Consider the following 19,694-nt stretch of genomic DNA (forward strand, 5'->3'; position numbering starts at 1 on the left):
ACGATCGCTTCGAGTCTCAATAAGGTGTTTCCAGGGTCTCAAACATGAAAGTTCAGCCCTATCTAGGAAGCTGTATTGATAATCGCATTCAGTAGCGTGGCGTGAACTGCGATATATCGATTGTTATGCCATTTAAACCTATGGTAAAGAATCGATTGTTAAGGCGTTCGCTGCGAACACCCTGTTTATCGATCCTTTTCCATAGGTTTAAATAGCATAACAATCGATATACCGCAAAGCACACCACGCCACTGCTGATCAACCTCGATCGCACTTACGTAGCAGAGAATCTGGATCGGATCTGCACTGCGTGTTGTACGTCAGCGGGACGATTATTGAAATTGATAGACAAAACTATAGACAAAGGAGACAAAAGATATATGGAGAGATCCTATTGGTGAAAGCGGGTGCGGTTTTAATGGACAAAGGAGGTAGGTAATAGACTACCTAACGGCAACCCACGAGAGACCCGACATTTAGTCTATCATTTTCTCCCTTTGTCTAAAGGAACCACCCGGTTCAACCAATAGGATCGCTCCATACTCCCTAAGTTTTCTTTGTCTATAGCTTTGTCCATCAGTTTCAATAATCAGTCCGCAGGTCATGAATCTTCATTGCTGATAGTCCAGAATGATATTGATAGTAACCTCTTTAGAATGGAGTAGGGAATATTCTGACCTGCACCGTCAGTTTAGCTTTTGTATGTATCATCAAGTTGGAATTCACGAAACCACACACCTTCGGCCAAAGCCTCTCATGGTGGGTTCTATTTTTCAGACATAAGATGTCGGTATGCTATGCTTCCAAATTGCACCTCTCTCGTAGCATGGGTGTAATAGGAAAGGTTTATCAATGGAAGAATTTTGACTGCTCTGGGAAATTAGATGATAAGCTGTAAAAAGGAGATGTGCTTGAGTGTGATGCTCCACGAATTGAGGAAAGTAATGATGAAACTCCACTCTTTGTATTTTAAGCTCCTGGTATAGATTCATACCGTTACGTGAATATGAATGTGAATTATCCTCATTTGACAGCCTTAACCTTGGTTCAAACCCTTCGTGAGGACATTTTGGACTTAAGGTTGCTAATTTTTGATCTACCAATACAAAGCAGCCCTTCATAAGGTTGTAGTGAGAATGCTAATAAATAGTCATTCTGGTATGATGATGATGATTATTATCTTTTACATGTAAGTATGTATGCATAATCTCCCTATTTTACTTTTATTAGTCAATCCAATGGGACATCCGCTGTTGACTCCGACTTTGTGACACTTGCGTAAATAATACCGTCGAAATGTGAAAAATTAAAAGATAACAACGGAGCAAGGCGTATGCGAATAATTTCCTCCTCAACAATTAGCTCAATTTCACGACACTATTGAACCCATGTGAAATATGCCTTTGAAATGTGAGAAATCACGCTGGGGTGCCAACAGAACAAGGCTCAACACTAACTGATTGCGGTTGACGCACTCGTACAACGGTATGTTGGTAGCAGAAAATTCAGGAGGCTGCACCGCACTGCGAGGATTGGCCCAACAAGGCCGAAACGCGTCTGCAGTTGCCTTCCTGAATGGACCTAACTAGTGCTGCTCCAAACAGCATATCTCTGGGAGGGAAAACTGTGCTCGAACGAGCTTTTTCCCTCCGTATTGAGATTTTCAGCTTTATGCTGAATTTTTAACGAACATTGGTAAAAAAATTCCAACATACCCAGAACAGGGCTCTTGAACTCACGCGGTTCTTTGAGGCAACTATACGTGTCTCATGGATGTGCTTGAAGTATCATCAAAATTGAAGGCGAAATGAGACATGTGTTCTTGACTTACACTCCGTGCCGCACTTCGAGACGCGTGGAAGACCTCCTTCTATCAAAGCGAAACGACTATCCTCGACACTTTCTCGGTTTTCCTCAATTCCACGACTTCATCGAAGCGAGACACTTGCGTAAATAATACCGTTGAGATGTGAAACATTAAAAGATGACAAGGACGCAAGGCTCTGGAGCTCGCACGGTTCTTTGATACGACTATTCGTGTCTCATGGATGTGCTTGAAGTATCATTAAAATTGAATACGAAACAAGGTACCTGGTCTTGACTCAGAATCTGATTTTGTCCCGCGCTCAGGGTCAACCTCTTCGTATAAAAATGAGTTAACTATTCCCGACATCTTGGTAGAGTTTATCTTAGTTTTTCTCAATATTACGACACAACTGCACCAAGACACTTGCGTAAAAAATACTGTTGAGATGTGAAACATTAAAAGATAACAACGGAGCAAGATTCTGGAGCTCGCACGGTTCTTTGATACGACTATTCGTGTCTCATGGATGTGCTTGAAGTATCATTAAAATTGAATACGAAACAAGGTACCTGGTCTTGACTCAGAATCTGATTTTGTCCCGCGCTCAGGGTCAACCTCTTCGTATAAAAATGAGTTAACTATTCCCGACATCTTGGTAGAGTTTATCTTAGTTTTTCTCAATATTACGACACAACTGCACCAAGACACTTGCGTAAAAAATACTGTTGAGATGTGAAACATTAAAAGATAACAACGGAGCAAGATTCTGGAGCTCGCACGAGTAGAGTGGAAATGCCGATTTGCAAACACCTGAGATATCGAAATGTAACCTAACCTAAGTTCAGTGTTGCCGTGTGACCTAACCCAAGTACAGCGTTGCCGTGTGACCTAACCTAACCTAACCTAACCCAACCTAACCTAACCCAACCTAACCTAACCCAACCTAACCTAACCTAACCGAAGTGGGTGGTTGTCGAACGACCCAATTTCAATTGCGGGTTGCGTGCCTCGCCGACGCAAGGTGCAGATATGCGGGTTGCATACCTTACGGACGGGGGGCGTCCTATGTTGGTCGCGCACCTCGCCGACGATCAGCGATAATTTGTGATGTGCATTCCTCACGAACCCATGAAATGCTGGTTGCATACCTTACGGACGGGAGGCGTCCTATGTTGGTCGCGCACCTCGCCGGTGGTCAGGGATAATTTGTGAATTGCATTCCTTACGAATCTCCGGAAATGCGGGTTGCATACCTTACGGGAGTAAGGCGTTAACATGCGGGTTGCATACCTTACGGAAGTAAGGCGCTTGTATATGGGTTGCATACCTTACGAGAGTACGGCGTTTACCTAGCTTAACCTCTACACCCCCCTCAAATGGATGACGTCATCCCACCCGCACTTTGATGTTCCCGCGCCGATTCAGGTGATCCTCTGTCAACTCCTCCTCCGGCCGCCGTTCAGGGTGCGACCAAGTTTAAACCGGCGTGGCCCGCTTCGCGATTTATCGATTGATCTGTCATTTAAACCTATGAAAAAAGATCGATTATCAGGGTGCTCGCAGCGAACACCTTAATAATCGATTCTTTACCATAGCTTCAAATGGCGAGATATCGACAATCGATCATTCACGCCACGCCACCGGTTTAAACCTGCATCAAAGGCGCAGAGCCGCGCTCGGATCGAACGCTGCCCGAACGAGTCTGAGCCTGCCGGGACAAGTCTGAACCGGTTCGGGTCTCTTTTCCTTCGAGCGACCGGGAACAAGTTCCGAACCTGCCCGACGTTGCCACCTCGTGACTCCTTCATCTCTGCGACGTTGCCGCTCCGTTCAGCCCCCCGGGTGTAATTTCACGGTTTTCCTAAATAAATAAAAATGAAGAAAATAGGAAATGAATAAAAAATAAATACAAATAATAAACAAGCAGAAAAATCCAACATGAATATGTTGGAAAAGCGTGCCGAATAACTAAAATGTTGGACACAAACCTACTATTTTCACGTTTTGTCATTTGCATCAATTGGTACTTTTTGCTAAATTTGGGAGAAAATATTGATTCATGAACGTTGAATGTAAATTGATTTTAAAGATTCCGTCCAATTATCTTGATTTTAAGCTGATATGCGGCATTTCGCACGACCGTGATTTGGGCGAACTGCCGTGCATCGAAATCGCGTTGAGTTAATCTCTTTGGATTTCGAACTGTAACTTCTCTCCTATTCGGCCGATTTTTACAAATGAGGTCTCTTTTTATTTGTACTTTAACTGAAAGTAAGGAAAAACTCGCTAAATAGACGGAAAACAATTTTTGTGAAAATTTGGTGGATCCTGGCGTCACGGTGAATGGTTAATCGGGCGTGGAAGATAATAGGTTCGACGAGGCGACCCTCTCCTCGCCGTCTTTTATTGCCTTGCTCGAAACCTGACACCCAAAGCTATATCGGGAGATAACCGCAGTGGTTTGAGTGGATTTCTGCAGGGGCCACGGTTAGTACATGGTATAAAGAGTCACGAGGCTCATCACAGATTGCACTTGTAGTGCAAGACGCTCATTGGCTAAACAGTTTTGGCGGGAAAGAAGGTTCTAGAGTTGAGTCCTCCGAGCGTAAGAAAGCTTCTATGAGGTTTTTGTCAAATGAAATAATACGGTTTTGACAGGAAAATGTTCTCAAGGGTTCCCAATTAGCAGTTCATTCGGTTTTTTGGTAAGAGACCATCAGGGCTTGACAGTATAATGGTTCGAAGACAAGAAAACGGGTCCGAGGAAAAAAATATTTGGACGGCCCGTTGAATAGCATTGGTTGATCGGTGTGCTGTACCATGGTACATCCGAGTGATTTCAAAAAGCGAGCCCTACTGGCACGCTTGATAGATAAAATGAAAAAAAAGAGAAAATATACTTTTGTGTCTTAATGGACGAGACGCCGTTAAAATTCATGAATAAAATTTCAAAAACTTAAAGATAGACTCGCCCGTCTTAAGAATCGAACCCGGACCGTTCTGATAAGAACTCGATTAGAAATCCGGGCTTCTACCGACCGAGCAAGTCTATCTTCGGAAACGTAACGGTGAAAATACTCCTACAAATAATTTCCTACCCACCGGTGTTGGAGCTTTAGACACCACCCCTAACCTTATATCGACCCAGTTGAACAGATAAATAAACGTAAAAACAAAGTGTTCCGTTTGCAATTTTTATTTCTAAAACAAAAAAGATTACATGGATTTAGCTAAAAGTAAATAATAAACATTTTAAATTCTTGAAAATTATAAACTTACATTCGTTAACGTATTGAAGTCGTGAAATTATAAACTTACATTCATTAACTTATTAAAGTCTCGAAAATTATAAATTTACATTCATTAACGTATTAAAATGATAGGTACAATTGAAGATGTTATAGGTTACACGAATCCAAATAATAGTCTTTACATCAGATCTGGGAGGGATGAGAGTGACAGAGAGAGCGGTGGAGTGGAACAGCATCGTCCTACAGGAGGCTCGCGGTATAATTGTTCAGCAGCCGGTCAAATTTTACATGAATCGGGAAACCCAAGTTTAAAACCACTGAAACCAGGTTTAAAACCAATGAAACCAGGTTTTAAACCACAAAACACATTTAGGAACCACCATATTTCAGTTTAAAACCCCAAAAAGTGAGTCTAAAACCGATATAACCACATTCCAAACCGGAGAATCTCTGTTCAGAACCAGGAAACTCGAGGTTAAAACCATTAAACACAATTGTCATCTCCGGAACCTTGTTAAAAACCAAACCGGGAAACCCAAGTTTAAAACCACTGAAACCAAGTTTAAAACCACTGAAACCAGGTTTAAAACCAATGAAACCAGGTTTTAAACCACAAAACACATTTAGGAACCACCATATTTCAGTTTAAAACCCCAAAAACTGAGTCTAAAACCGATATAACCACATTCCAAACCGGAGAATCTCTGTTCAGAACCAGGAAACTCGAGGGTAAAACCCTTAAACACAATTGTCATCTCCGGAACCTTGTTAAAAACCAGAATAACCACATTGAAAATAACCAAATTTGAAACCGAAGGAACCCTGTTTCAAACCAGGAAAACCACATTGAAAACCGGGAAACCCAAGTTTAAAACCACTGAAACCAAGTTTAAAACCACTGAAACCAGGTTTAAAACCAATGAAACCAGGTTTTAAACCACAAAACACATTTAGGAACCACCATATTTCAGTTTAAAACCCCAAAACTGAGTTCGTTTTGAACAAAGTTCTACCGGTTATAATTGTGGTTTTTCTGGTTTGAAGCAGGGTTCCTTCGGTTTCAAATGTGGTTATTTTGCCTCCTTGACCCGGTTTTTGGAGATTAAACTGGATTAAAGTGGTTCCAAAGGGGGTATTCTCGGTTCTGAACTGGAGTTTGTCGGTTTTCCATGTGGTTATTCTGGTTTTTAACAAGGTTCCGGAGATGACAATTGTGTTTAAGGGTTTTACCCTCGAGTTTCCTGGTTCTGAACAGAGATTCTCCGGTTTGGAATGTGGTTATATCGGTTTTAGACTCAGTTTTTGGGGTTTTAAACTGAAATATGGTGGTTCCTAAATGTGTTTTGTGGTTTAAAACCTGGTTTCATTGGTTTTAAACCTGGTTTCAGTGGTTTTAAACTTGGTTTCAGTGGTTTTAAACTTGGGTTTCCCGGTTTGGTTTTTAACAAGGTTCCGGAGATGACAATTGTGTTTAATGGTTTTAACCTCGAGTTTCCTGGTTCTGAACAGAGATTCTCCGGTTTGGAATGTGGTTATATCGGTTTTAGACTCAGTTTTTGGGGTTTTAAACTGAAATATGGTGGTTCCTAAATGTGTTTTGTGGTTTAAAACCTGGTTTCATTGGTTTTAAACCTGGTTTCAGTGGTTTTAAACTTGGTTTCAGTGGTTTTAAACTTGGGTTTCCCGGTTTGGTTTTTAACAAGGTTCCGGAGATGACAATTGTGTTTAATGGTTTTAACCTCGAGTTTCCTGGTTCTGAACAGAGATTCTCCGGTTTGGAATGTGGTTATATCGGTTTTAGACTCACTTTTTGGGGTTTAAACTGAAATATGGTGGTTCCTAAATGTGTTTTGTGGTTTAAAACCTGGTTTCATTGGTTTTAAACCTGGTTTCAGTGGTTTTAAACTTGGGTTTCCCGATTCATGTAAAATTTGACCGGCTGCTGAACAATTATACCGCGAGCCTCCTGTAGGACGATGCTGTTCCACTCCACCGCTCTCTCTGTCACTCTCATCCCTCCCAGATCTGATGTAAAGACTATTATTTGGATTCGTGTAACCTATAACATCTTCAATTGTACCTATCATTTTAATACGTTAATGAATGTAAATTTATAATTTTCGAGACTTTAATAAGTTAATGAATGTAAGTTTATAATTTCACGACTTCAATACGTTAACGAATGTAAGTTTATAATTTTCAAGAATTTAAAATGTTTATTATTTACTTTTAGCTAAATCCATGTAATCTTTTTTGTTTTAGAAATAAAAATTGCAAACGGAACACTTTGTTTTTACGTTTATTTATCTGTTCAACTGGGTCGATATAAGGTTAGGGGTGGTGTCTAAAGCTCCAACACCGGTGGGTAGGAAATTATTTGTAGGAGTATTTTCACCGTTACGTTTCCGAAGATAGACTTGCTCGGTCGGTAGAAGCCCGGATTTCTAATCGAGTTCTTATCAGAACGGTCCGGGTTCGATTCTTAAGACGGGCGAGTCTATCTTTAAGTTTTTGAAATTTTATTCATGAATTTTAACGGCGTCTCGTCCATTAAGACACAAAAGTATATTTTCTCTTTTTTTTCATTTTATCTATCAAGCGTGCCAGTAGGGCTCGCTTTTTGAAATCACTCGGATGTACCATGGTACAGCACACCGATCAACCAATGCTATTCAACGGGCCGTCCAAATATTTTTTTCCTCGGACCCGTTTTCTTGTCTTCGAACCATTATACTGTCAAGCCCTGATGGTCTCTTACCAAAAAACCGAATGAACTGCTAATTGGGAACCCTTGAGAACATTTTCCTGTCAAAACCGTATTATTTCATTTGACAAAAACCTCATAGAAGCTTTCTTACGCTCGGAGGACTCAACTCTAGAACCTTCTTTCCCGCCAAAACTGTTTAGCCAATGAGCGTCTTGCACTACAAGTGCAATCTGTGATGAGCCTCGTGACTCTTTATACCATGTACTAACCGTGGCCCCTGCAGAAATCCACTCAAACCACTGCGGTTATCTCCCGATATAGCTTTGGGTGTCAGGTTTCGAGCAAGGCAATAAAAGACGGCGAGGAGAGGGTCGCCTCGTCGAACCTATTATCTTCCACGCCCGATTAACCATTCACCGTGACGCCAGGATCCACCAAATTTTCACAAAAATTGTTTTCCGTCTATTTAGCGAGTTTTTCCTTACTTTCAGTTAAAGTACAAATAAAAAGAGACCTCATTTGTAAAAATCGGCCGAATAGGAGAGAAGTTACAGTTCGAAATCCAAAGAGATTAACTCAACGCGATTTCGATGCACGGCAGTTCGCCCAAATCACGGTCGTGCGAAATGCCGCATATCAGCTTAAAATCAAGATAATTGGACGGAATCTTTAAAATCAATTTACATTCAACGTTCATGAATCAATATTTTCTCCCAAATTTAGCAAAAAGTACCAATTGATGCAAATGACAAAACGTGAAAATAGTAGGTTTGTGTCCAACATTTTAGTTATTCGGCACGCTTTTCCAACATATTCATGTTGGATTTTTCTGCTTGTTTATTATTTGTATTTATTTTTTATTCATTTCCTATTTTCTTCATTTTTATTTATTTAGGAAAACCGTGAAATTACACCCGGGGGGCTGAACGGAGCGGCAACGTCGCAGAGATGAAGGAGTCACGAGGTGGCAACGTCGGGCAGGTTCGGAACTTGTTCCCGGTCGCTCGAAGGAAAAGAGACCCGAACCGGTTCAGACTTGTCCCGGCAGGCTCAGACTCGTTCGGGCAGCGTTCGATCCGAGCGCGGCTCTGCGCCTTTGATGCAGGTTTAAACCGGTGGCGTGGCGTGAATGATCGATTGTCGATATCTCGCCATTTGAAGCTATGGTAAAGAATCGATTATTAAGGTGTTCGCTGCGAGCACCCTGATAATCGATCTTTTTTCATAGGTTTAAATGACAGATCAATCGATAAATCGCGAAGCGGGCCACGCCGGTTTAAACTTGGTCGCACCCTGAACGGCGGCCGGAGGAGGAGTTGACAGAGGATCACCTGAATCGGCGCGGGAACATCAAAGTGCGGGTGGGATGACGTCATCCATTTGAGGGGGGTGTAGAGGTTAAGCTAGGTAAACGCCGTACTCTCGTAAGGTATGCAACCCATATACAAGCGCCTTACTTCCGTAAGGTATGCAACCCGCATGTTAACGCCTTACTCCCGTAAGGTATGCAACCCGCATTTCCGGAGATTCGTAAGGAATGCAATTCACAAATTATCCCTGACCACCGGCGAGGTGCGCGACCAACATAGGACGCCTCCCGTCCGTAAGGTATGCAACCAGCATTTCATGGGTTCGTGAGGAATGCACATCACAAATTATCGCTGATCGTCGGCGAGGTGCGCGACCAACATAGGACGCCCCCCGTCCGTAAGGTATGCAACCCGCATATCTGCACCTTGCGTCGGCGAGGCACGCAACCCGCAATTGAAATTGGGTCGTTCGACAACCACCCACTTCGGTTAGGTTAGGTTAGGTTGGGTTAGGTTAGGTTGGGTTAGGTTAGGTTGGGTTAGGTTAGGTTAGGTTAGGTCACACGGCAACGCTGTACTTGGGTTAGGTCACACGGCAACACTGAACTTAGGTTAGGTTACATTTCGATATCTCAGGTGTTTGCAAATCGGCATTTCCCCTAGGTGGCCGTAGATCGGCATTTCCACTCTACTCGCACGGTTCTTTGATACGACTATTCGTGTCTCATGGATGTGCTTGAAGTATCATCAAAATTGAAGGCGCGATGGACTCTATATCTTAGACTTATGGGAGGGGTAAAGCGTTTAGTTAATTAATAAACGGGAAAAAACGAACTTTCGATTTCCAAAGTAGAGGAGATATGGATTGAGAACTCACATCCTCAACAATGAAAGACACCAGTGGCGAAGCGTGAATAATCGATTATCGATATTTTCACATTTGAAGCTATGGTCAAGAATCGATTATTATATTAACGAAATCGTTGCGAACACCCTATTTATCGATCCATTTCCATAAGTTAAATGGCAGATCAATCGATACATCGCAAAGCACGCCACGCCACTGAAAGACACGAGGGAAGTTTGCATGGTAACTTTAACGCACGGAAAAAATCCACAGCGAAACTCTCAGATCATCAAACTCAAATTAATCCAAATCAAATTAAAACCAGTTCCCAAAAGTTATCTTACCTCAGAGTTGAGAGGAAACTGGCTCTATCATCACGGTTAGTGGGAGAATTATCCAAGATGGGTGAGCTCAGACAATCTGGAATCAAACGGAAAGAAATTAATTAAAAAGACGACTCAGTTAGGATCTAGTCTAGAGCCCGTTTGTTTTTAAACAGTGCAATCCTGAAATTAAAATTATTAAGCATTGTTAAATTTAGAAAAAAAAAATTGATTTAGTTCAATTTTCACCTATACCCGTTTATAAAAACGCATGTCATTAACTCCAATAATTATAGGACTTCATTTAACAAAGAGGAGTTATTTTCTTAGCTCGTTCACAAAATCACCTACCTGCAAAGAGAATCTCATGGTATATACGTTGTTTTTAAACAGAAAGTCTAGTTTTTTTTTCATTTGGAAATCCTGTTTTCCTGATTTTTGACTGCTAAATCCTAATTTCATAATACTTCCAAATCCTGATTTCTTGAGGAGAAAAACTCACTTTACGCAAGGCGGATGTGACTTCACAAAAATAGCTCTATGAAGAATTCCGACTTTCCTCAAATCTTGATTTTACGACCCATTTTTCCTAGAATCCTGATGTTAAACACCCTGTAAAATGAGGCAGAAATAGTAGTTCCTTATGACAGGATATAGTTCAGTTACAAGGTGAGAAGAGATACTCTCTAGGGAAAATTGAATGGCCTCCGCCTGATTTGTGCGAAGGGATTGTGATCTTATAAGATCACAATCCCTTCAATTAATTCGCATAATTTTCTATAGAAAATTATGCGAATTAATTGAATTTATGCACGGGAAAAGAGACATCGGTCCAGGCTTCTTTGTTAGATTAAATGACCAGTCCTAATTAATTGAGGCTGAACTCCAATATATTGAGATGAATAGGCAACGGACTTTTCGACCAAATCTTAAGGCCTGGATACCCGCTCAAATTTCCGTTAATTTCCGATCAAAATGATGACAAAAATGGCGGTCGAGAGTTAGAAATAAAATTAATTAGAACAGTGTGTTGATTAAAATAAGCATGAAATAAGCACGGTTGTGTGGAAATAAGACGAAAGATGAGACTCAAAGTTCCATCATCAACCATCAAATTCTTGCAGGCCGCAAAAATTCGATGGTGGATGGTGCGCACCAGTCACCGTTTAATCGGAAATTGATGGATATTTAAGCGTGTATCCAGGCCTTTGCAATGAGGAACTACAATCTAGGGCTCATTTCCGGAACACGTACAACACCTTCCCCTTTGGAGATATGTCCTTTCATAGACGAGTTAAAAATTTTAGTTCCTTATTGCAGAGTGTGGTTCATTTGATACAGTAAATAAATTCTGGTTAAATCTCAAAAATCCTGACCTAGCTTGTTTTACCATGTACGGCGTTTCCTCAGAACAAAACTACAAAACAAAAAAAAAACAAAAAAAAATTAGAGGCGAGTTGGAATCATAAAGTGCTCCCTATCGGCTGAGCGCTTAATTAGATACATCAATCTAATTAAAAACAGGGACTTTCTCAGTAGAAATCTGGTCCCATTAGTTTCAAAATTGTACATGGAGTGAAAAGTTAAGACCCTCACAATTCTTTTCGAAGTCATGGAGGACATGACTTGAGTTGCACTGAAAAAACTCGTTGGTTCCCAGACGAGAGAACTAACTACATTCCAGCGTTGCAAAATGTACGCTCGCAAACTGGATTTTGATCGCGAAACAGTTGGGCATTCCAAGTTGAACATTTCTCTGATTTTTCTTCCGATTACACGCAGTGATCAACAAAATTCTGGGGGGAAAAATTGCATGTTCAAACACCCATGAAAAAGCGAATCGTTCGGGTCAGTTTTGGAACCCGAGAAGAGAGGCAAAGCTTCCATTTTATTTTACCGACGATTCCGGGATGCCCGGAATTAATTCCGATTTTCCGAAGTTCCGAGAAAAATCCGATTTTTCAAACGTTCTGGGGAAAAATCCCGAAATACGTCTGGATTTAGTTCTGTAGATAATCGAATATGATAAAAAAAAAAAAAAAATAAATAAATAAATAAATAATGACCAAACATCAATTGTCATGAAATAATCGGTCAAATTGATACTTTAAAAAAAAAAAAAAAAAAAAAAAAAAAAAAAAAACTTGAATTCCGAATAAAGCTGCTAATTCCGGGAATTTCGAGGGTTCCCGGAAAATTTCCGGAATTCGGAATTAATTCGGGGAAACGACAGCACTGAATGGGGGGTACGTTTGGAGGAGGAGGACGAAGGGTTTCCTCCGGCATCGCGGAGCGAAGAGTCAAGAGTTAGAGTAAACATATGTTGATTCGTCGAAACAAAACAAGTACGGGGCCCGCTTAATTGTGAGCGCAACTGTCATTTTCGAGAGAGAGCAGGGGAGAAAAAACGGGGAAGACGCGCGGAGGGGGAGGGGGAGGGTATAGACAAGCAGGGAGTGCGAGGGTGTAGTGTCGGGCTCATCCCGGAACGCGGCATATTCACACGGTCGGGGACATCGTTTGCCGGACGGGGCACCGGCACCCTCCGACGGGAAGAACCGCCGTGCTAAGGAGGAACGCCGTAAGTACATCGGGGCGTTGCCGAATTTCTCCTGAAAACTCACACGTTTCCTGGAATGGAGATGTTGCAAGTGTGAGGGATTTGCGATTTGACCATTGATTCTTATGTAAAAGTTTGCAAGAAACACGATGGTGCCACTGGTTTTCTCTGAAATCATCTCCCAAGCTCAAAAAAAGCTCTCGAAGTGAGGCCAAAATGGAGGGGATATCCCACCCTACCCTGAGAGTCCACCTCTACATCAAGACAAACTCTCCATGCAAAGATTTGGAGCAAATACATTAGCAGGGTTGCCGTGTTTTCAGTTTTAAAGTCCCCAAATAAAGTGGCAGCCCTGTCAATGTATTTGCTCCATATCTTTGCATGGAGAGTTTGTCTTGATGTAGAGGTGGACTCTCAGGGTAGGGTGGGATATCCCCTCCATTTTGGCCTCACTTTGAGAGCTTTTTTTGAGCTTGGGAGTTGATTTCAGAGAAAACCAGTGGCACCATCGTGTTTCCCGCGAACTTTTACATAAGAAGCAACAGTCAAACCGCAAATTCCTCACACATGCAACATCTTCATTAATGAACCTATTCCGTTGGAATTTGCTGAGCGCAAGGTGTCTCCTGAAACAGGCTGGCCAAAAATCAGTACTTCTTCGGTACATTTGCAAGAAATTCGATACTTTTTCATTATCTCCAATTGACGGAATTCGAAAAATTTGAATTTCTCCCTCAAATTGCGACGAAAATGACAAAAAAAGGAACAAATCCTGGACGTTCTTGCGGAATGTCCGCACCATTTCAGTTCTTTCGGACCGCCCTTAAAAATCAGTAGTATTTCTGGACATTCCGGAAAATCCGGACTTGTAGACACCCTGTCGTTGAGCCACTTGGCGCGGTTTTAACTAGTGAATAGCGTGACATGCACTGAAAAAATTTTCCTTGAGATATTATTTTGACTTAAAGCGTCGTTTCTTTTCGACAAAATTTGGGGTTTCCCGATTAACTCCATGCGGATTTAACTTAAAGTCACTTTTTTACAGTTAAAGACATTTCGTTTTACAATCGTTAAGTTTTAAGAAAGCAACGTTTCTTTAACTTTGGGCCAATTTCTATGATTTTTTGGGGTATTGACAATGAAATCATTTAAAACATGACCCAGGAAGCGGCCGTTTGAGGGCGTGGAGCAACCATCGGGGCCTACGTCTAGTTTTCTCAACCGCGCCTGAAAATGTCAAGGCAAATTATTCATAACTCGTCACCTTCCGGCCAAAGTATCACAGGCGCCATGCGACGTTTCCAAAATTTCCGCCGCCATTTCATCTTTTAACTGAGAAATTGTCGGTTGAATTTGTTTGAAAAGTTCACTGCATTTTATCGGCAGCACGAAGATAATTCAGTGAAATTTTCGGGCAGCTTCGTTAAACAATTTCTCCATACAAAAATAAAATGGCGGCGGAAATTATGAAACGTCGCACGGCCCTTGCGATACTTTGGCCGGAGGTAGAGTACCTTTATAGCGAGAGTATGGACAGATCGCTTGATGGAGGGCTTAGGGCCCAAAAGTGCAGCCACCCTTCTGAGCAACTTCTAACACACAAAATTTCACTGCCAGCCTACAGAGTTCAATTCTAACCAAGATGGCCAAGAATGTACATAAATGAGCGTTCTCTTGCAAAAATAAGTAAATTTATGCTAAAAGTAAGCCAAATACATGCTCTATAAACGGCGGTTCGTAACAATTGTATTTAAAAATCGCTCTGAACATTCGAAATTCATAGGTTGGCTGCATTTCTGGGCCCTAACTTCATTCACGGAGGCATCGGTGAAGGCCTGATGGATTTTCGGAGTTTCACATCTGTCCATACTCTCGCTATACAGATACTCTAGCCGGAGGATGACGAATTCTTCTCAAAAATCAGTTTTTATCCACGGAGATTTGGCAGCGTCTGAGAGTAAATACAGGGTTTCTCCTCAACAGAACAGAAAAAGGAGCATGGACTCGGAAACCTGGCGGCGGCGCCGCGGATCGCGATACCCGAAACTTGGCCGATAAACAAGCTCCTGAAAGCACCAGAAAAACGTCTCAGAATGGGCCTGTAATTAGTAGGAGGGACGAGGCGGGACGCCCCCTCCCCGAGACCCGCTCCCTCCTGCGCGCGGAAGGGTAAAAATATGAACGTTTCGAGCACAAAAAAAAATGACACGTTTTAATTATAATGAAAATTCGAGGCTCGGTGCTCGGCGGCACCCCTCCTGCATAACGGAACTAAATTTAAACCGGCGGAAAGAATGGGAAGGAACAGTGGCGTGGCGTGAATAATCGATTATCGATATCTCGCCATTTGAAGCTATGGTAAAGAATCGATTACTAAGGTGTTCGCGGCGAACACCCTGATAATCGATCTTTTTTCATAGGTTTAAACGGCATAACAATCGATGTATCGCAATTCACGCCACGCCACTGGGAAGGAAAGGGTTTCGTCTCCTTCTCTCCCGGAGAATTATGTTTATAAATGGAATATTAAGGAATATGAACGTGTTCGAATTCCGTTTCGGCGAAGCTCCTTGGGTGTTTTTTTTTCGCTCTTCGAGCGACGACGCGATGGCGTGAGAAATTTTCGTCCGCCGACTTGAAACTCGAATGTCATCCGTTCCTCGGGAGGGGAGGTGCCTTGGCGAGTGCATTTTTAATGTACCCAAAATTGGAGGATCCTGCGCTCCGTGCAACCGCTGCCCTTACGGCCCGCACATTTTTGTGCATCTTGACACATGACTGATCGTCATCCTTTCGGACGCGAGATATCGTGAGCTTGTTCCCCGTCCCGCCTCGCACGATGATCCTCGTTTCCAATTCAAATGGCACAGATTGGAGAACTCTCCTCTTGCTTTGAAACGGACACTACATGACTGAAGCTTCGCTTTCCATAAATAAATAAGTAAAAAAAAAAAAGTACGGAGTAAAATGGGAACAATGCGTCGTCGTTCCTCTGACGTAATGGCGTATCTCAATTTCCACGAGTCTTGGTGAATGAACGAATTCCAGGGTTGCTACAGAATTTAGGAAAAGAAATTCCCTGGCATTTCCCCGATACATTTTGGTGAAATTCCCTGACACATTGTGGTGAAATTCCCTGACATTTCCCTGATACATTTTGGTGAAATTCCCTGACACATAGGTAGTGGTGAATTTCCCTGATAATGGACCACTAGACAAGGTACAAATTTAAGCGATCTGATACATGATTCTTAACCAGAATTTCACGTGGAAAACGATTCACACAACGAAAATTACGGAAACCAACTCCTAACGAAGATATTAACGTTTTTATTTCACATTGGTTACGAGGAATTTGAACTGCCCGCTCATAAGAAACTCAAAACTCTACGTGAGTCAAATCGCCCACTACAACGGTTTCAGCGAGCTTCTCAATCGAGCAATGTTCATTTCACATCATGTGTTGTTCAAACTATTAGCAATTTGCTATAACTGAGTCAAAGCGTCAAGATTAAGGTTGCCAGATTTTTATATCGCAGAGACTGTCATGATAACGTTTAGCGCGCGATGTGAATCACGTAGAGCATTGAGTTTTCATGAGCGGGTGGTTTGAATTCACGCATTAAGAATCATTGAATATCTTCGTAAGGAGTTAATTTCGGTAATTTTCGTTGTGTGCATCGTGTTTTACGTAAAATTTTGGTTAAGAAACATGTATCAGAATGCTGAAATTCGTACCTTATCTAGTGGTCCATTGAAGATATGCCAGATGGTAAAAAGACAAAATAAGAAATGGAATCCTAATCTAGAGTCCAGACTCTTAAAAACATTGACAAGAAAAAAAACTCTTGATTTAATCGGACTCCTTGCTCGAATCAAAAGGAAACCCGCCTAAATCAAGAAGCTCGGTTCTTCGATTCACGGGAAAATCGGATTGAATCGAGAGTATTTTTTCTTGTCGATGTTGTTAAGAATCTGGACTCTAGATTTAAGCAACCTTTTTTTCCAGGGCGGGCGGCGTTTTTCCTTAGCACGGCAGAGCACATTCATCGATGAATGAGAATGAGGCATTGATCGGATGGATTCATGTTTGACCTACACAGCCCTCTTGAGTCGAAGCGAGGGACCAGGGGTTGCTAATTGTGTTCGAGGTGGGTCGGCGGGGGTAAGGGGCGAAAGGGGAGGGGCTGCCGGCACGTGGCTCCCACAAAATTAGCCGGAAGTTTCCGAGATGAAGACCGTTTAAGGAGTCAAGCACTTGCAGTGGAATCTTTTTCCCCATTTACTTAAATGGGAGAAAAACAGGATTTAGGGGTGAGGGGTCAAGCTCGCGAAACGAGGGTAGGTCTCCTTCACTATTCCACCCTAAATCCAGCAAATTAAGAAGCGGGAACCTTCTCCTGGGTAAACACCGATAAGCTAATGAGGATACGGGGCACTTCACCAACTCGATAATTGTGGACTTCCGGGAGCGATATTTTAAAGGGTGTTAAAAGATTATCCTTTTTATTGGAATACGTGCTGATGCTCGCATCGCGTTCCGCGTTTTTTTTGCCGGAGACGGTAAGGAAAATAATATCTTCCTGTAAAGCACGGTTTCTTGGTCCTTAACGGTGCGGCGGGGTTGGCGTGGTGTTAAAAATTCTCGGTTTCTTCGTTCCCTGACATTCCCCTAATTTCAACGGGAAAACTCCCGAATGAAAACTCATGATTTCCTCTTGCACTTTTCTCTAGATTCAAACTTAAAAAAACAAGATTTTTCTTTAAAAGTTCGATACACGGTAAAAATCAAATTGCTGCTTTAACAATTCAATTGCTAAAAAAATGACTGCGATGTTTCAACTTTGATTTTACAACAAAAAAATGCTACTTTAACCACTGCTGTACGCTAATTTAACCACGGGGGTGGTTAAAGTAGCATTTTTGTTGTAAAATCTACATTGAAAGATTGCAGTCACTTTTTTAGCGATTGAATTGCAAAATCAGCAATTTAATTTTTTCCGTGTAGACAAAACATCTTTGTATCTTTGGTGTGATTTTATGAAGCTGAGTCGACACAGAACAACAGTTTCAAAACAAATCTGATCTTCGAGCGAAGCTGTAAAAGAAAGAAATCTAGATTTTTAGCCCGATTCCCGGACAAGTTCCCTGACTTTAAATGCGGTCGCATCAATTTTCTCAAAATTCAACCCTTTCGCAGTAAATTTATTAAAAATTTAACGCTTTTGCAGTAATTTTTTGGAACATTCAACACTAAAGCAGAAGTTTTTTCAAACATTTAACAGTAAGGCAGAAATGAACTCATAAATTCAACGTTTTCGCACTATTTTGTAAGAATCAGAGCGTTCATCAAGAGTTCACATTTTCCTTAATTTTGTGGATATGCAACTTTACCCACTTGGGAGTGAAAATAGTCGCATCACGTTTTTTGCCCCGTCCAACCTACCTACTCAGGCGTTAAAGTCTCCGAGTCAGCCGAAAAGAGTTTATGTTCTCCTTCATTTCGTAGATATGCAATTTTACCTTCTCGGAAGTCGAATTAGTTGTATCACGCATTTCGCCCCATCCAGTTTTTAAACTCTGGGTTAAGATCTTTGAGTAAGTGGAAAAGAGATCAAGCCCTTTACATTGTTGAGGAGACGCGAGAATGTTTTGCTGCTCCATAATTGAGGACACCGCACCAAGAACAACCTATAGGCGTGTAGGTCGTTATTACGCCAATCTGCTTTTCGGATTCTACGTACCCTGCACTGAGAAAAAAAGTACAATAATTTATACCGAGGAGTACGGTGCGCAGTAATACGGTTACCTGCACCGTACTCTCGGTCATGTGAACCGCAGGGTGCGGGAGTGCGAACCGAGCCGTGAGAGGCCGCGGCTTACTTGACCGAGGTTCTTCCGTGGAAAAAATTCCACGGTGGTACGGTTCACATTACTGCACATCTCGGCTTTTCACTCGGGTGAAATCGGAAACGTTCGGGTGAACAAATTTAAAGTTCGGTTTCTAACCGTCTTTGAGCAAGTGAGTGTTTTCCACGGGCTGGTGACTGCAAATTTTTCCAGACATAATTCTTTTGAAGTGTTAAATATTGCGCTCAAGAAATAAAAGAATAATTTCAATCACAAGTGCATATAAGTATAATGATATTTGAATTTGCCGCGTGTGGTCCGAGCCGGCAACATTTGGACAGCTGGAGCTGGGTGAGTGAGAAATGTGCACCGTCTATCAATTCTGTTCTCTGTGATCATCCTCCTTTGTTATCAGCCACGCTTGTGCAGTGTCGAATGCTTCATTTTATCTCAAATCAACTCTCATATCCCTGAATAATTAAAAAACAGTGCTGAGTTTTTGTATTTGAAACTCTGAATTGTGTGTCTCATGGCTTATCAGTTACTTAAAGTACTCAGGAACGTCCATTTAGGCACCTCTTTGTTTCATCAACCTTGTGCCTCCAGGATCAAGTTCGGCACTCGTTGTAATTTGTGATTTCTATTTCTTCCAAAGCCATGGTAACGAAGTGAGAATGTTAACGTATCTATACAAAAAGGAGACTATCTTCTTCCGAATCAGTTCTACAGAGTGTGCTTTTCTCACGTAACCGAACGTCACAGATCCAGCTTGTCTCGTTCCAATGATTTTGTCTAACAATTGAAGTACATATGTTTCTCAGGTACCCACCTACAGTTTTCAGTAATCCCCTTTGTTCTTTTTAGTTAGTTTTCTTGTTTGATGAACCTGCTCTCCTGAATTTATTAGGAGTCTGATTCAGAGAGATACATGAGCCCATCGGTATAACCTCAAAACATCTTCCTCCTTAAAGAGTAATTGATAGCTGTATGACTTTTTAAACAAATTACTCAGCTGATTGCATCTTGCAGTCTCAGTATT

At 41.7% G+C, this 19,694-nt stretch overlaps 1 protein-coding gene across 1 annotated transcript in view; it reads right to left on the minus strand.

Moving 5' to 3' along the window:
- The window catches only part of LOC109029629 (uncharacterized), a 203,587-nt gene that overhangs the window by 66,099 nt on the left and 117,794 nt on the right, over positions 1–19,694 (minus strand). Inside the window, exon 3 of the mRNA XM_072302531.1 lies at positions 10,267–10,342. The gene's annotated coding sequence lies outside the window, so the exon portion shown is untranslated. The remainder of the gene's footprint in view (positions 1–10,266; positions 10,343–19,694) is intronic.

This window comes from Bemisia tabaci, chromosome 7, assembly GCF_918797505.1.
Source record: "Bemisia tabaci chromosome 7, PGI_BMITA_v3".
Lineage (NCBI taxonomy): Eukaryota > Metazoa > Arthropoda > Insecta > Hemiptera > Aleyrodidae > Bemisia > Bemisia tabaci.